Below are 2,500 nucleotides of genomic sequence, written 5' to 3'. Positions count from 1 at the left end.
GGCGGGGATGTCTCTCTTGTGGCTCACGGGGCTGTTAGGGTCGCACAGAAATGCCTCGGAATGGGAAAACGGGTCATTTTTGTGTGGCCACATTGCATAGGAACGGCATGAAACTTCCAGAGGCATTTGCAGCAGGAATGCATGTGCACTCAAAAACGTCTATATTTTTCACGGATAGACCCCGTGAAACGCTATAAATTGGCGGGGATGTCTCTCTTGTGGCTCACGGGCGCTGTTAGTTAGGGTCGCACAGAAATCCCTCGGAATGGGAAAAGGGGTCATTTTCGTGTTGCCACATTGCGTACGAACGGCATGAAACTTCCAGAGGCATCTGCAGCAGAAATGCATGTGCACTCAAAAACGTCTATATTTTTCACGGATAGACCCCGTGAAACGCTAGAAATTGGCGGGGATGTGTCTCTTGTGGCTCACGGGGCTGTTAGGGTCGCACAGAAATCCCTCGGAATGGGAAAACGGGTCATTTTCGTGTTGCCACAATTGGCATACGAACGGCATGAAACTTCCAGAGGCATTTGCAGCAGAAATGCATGTGCACTCAAAAACGTGAATATTTTTTCACGGATAGACCCCGTCAAACGCTCGAATTTGGCGGGGATGTTTCTCTTGTGGGTCACGGGGCTGTTCGGCTCGCACAGAACTCCCTTGGTCCACCTGATTCGTGCATACAGGCAGCAACTAAAACTCTGTAAACCTGCTGTGAGGACATCTAAACAGTGGACCAGTGAGGCTGTGGAAGATTTGCGGGCGTGCTTAGACTGTACTGACTGGGATATGTTCACGACTGCTACCAATAGTCTGGATGAACTCACAGAGGCTGTGTACATCAGCTTCTGTGAGGACTGCTGTATCCCAACACGTACCAGGGTGAACTTTAACAACAACAAGCCCTGGTTCTCAGCAAAGCTCAAAAGGTTGAGGTTGGAGAAGGAGGAAGCGTTTAGGAGTGGGGATAGAGACAGATTCAAGGAGTCGAAGAACAGGTTTAGCAAAGCGGTGAGAGAGGCTAAACGACTGTACTCAGAGACACTAAAACACCAGTTCTCTACTAACGACGCTGCTTCTGTCTGCCAAAGGGCTCAGGCACATCACCAACTACAAACCCAGAGCGCCCCACACCACTAACGACTCCCGCCTAGCCAACGACCTGAACGAGTTCTACCGTAGATTTGAAAGACAATTGGACTGTCCTGAACCACCCCTTCCCACCCAAGAGGCCCCATCCCCCACCCATACTACAGAAACGACTCTCTCCTTTCAGGAGGGAGAAGTTAATGGGCTTTTCAAGAGGCAGAATCCACGCAAAGCAGCCGGGCCGGACTCTGTCTCTCCAGCCACCCTCAGGCACTGCGCTGGCCAGCTGTCTCCGGTGTTCACCAACATCTTTAACACCTCCCTGGAGACATGCCATGTACCAGCCTGTCTCAAGTCCTCCACCATCATCGCTGTGCCCAAAAAGCTAAGGCCAACAGGACTAAATGATTACAGACCGGTCGCCCTTACATCTGTGGTAATGAAGTCTTTTGAGCGCCTGCTCCTGGCACACCTCAAAGCCATCACAGACCCTCTCCTGGACCCCCTTCAGTTTGCCTACAGAGCCAACAGGTCTGTGGACGACGCAGTTAACATGGCCCTCCACTTCACCCTACAGCATGTGGACGCCCCAGCATCCTACGCCAGGATCCTGTTTGTGGACTTCAGCTCTGCCTTCAACACCATCATCCCTGCCCTGCTTCAGGACAAGCTCTTCCAGCTGAACGTGCCCTACTCCACCTGCAGGTGGATCACAGACTTCCTCTCTGACAGGAAGCAGTGCGTTAAGCCGGGAACAGAAGTCTCTGACTCCAGGTCCATCAGCACGGGAACTCCTCAGGGCTGCGTCCTTTGCCCACTGCTCTTCTCCCTGTATACCAACAGCTGCGCCTCCAATCATCTGTCCGTCAAACTCTTGAAGTTTGTCGGACGACACCACCCTCATTGGGCTGATCTCTGGTGGGGATGAGTCTGACTATAGGTGGGAAGCTGACAACCTGGTGACCTGGTGTAGCCAGAACAACTTAGAGCTAAATGCTCTAAGGACAGTTGAGATGGTTGTGGACTTCAGGAAGAATACAGCCCCACTCACCGCCATCACCCTGTTAGACTCCGCAGTCAAAATTGTGGAGTCCTTCCGCTTCCTGGGCACTATTCTCTGCCGGGACCTCAAGTGGGAACTGAACATCAGCTCCCTCGCCAAGAGAGCTCAACAGAGGATGTACTTTCGACGGCAGCTGAAGAAATGCAACCTGCCAAAGACAATGATGGTGCAATTCTATACAGCGATCATTGAATCCATCCTCACCTCCTCCATAACCGTCTGGTACGCTGCTGCCACTGCCAAGGACAAGAGCAGACTGCAGCGTATCATGCACACTGCTGAGAAGGTAATTGCCTGCAATCTACCAACCCTCGAGGACCTGCACACGACAAGGAGCATGAGGCG

The sequence above is a fragment of the Petromyzon marinus genome, unplaced genomic scaffold (assembly GCF_048934315.1).
Source record: "Petromyzon marinus isolate PM22_M1 ecotype Great Lakes invasive population unplaced genomic scaffold, UKy_Petmar_22M1.pri1.0 PM_G_Scaffold_123, whole genome shotgun sequence".
Taxonomy (NCBI): Eukaryota; Metazoa; Chordata; class Hyperoartia; order Petromyzontiformes; family Petromyzontidae; genus Petromyzon; species Petromyzon marinus.
Note: the sequence above shows the minus strand (reverse complement) of the source record.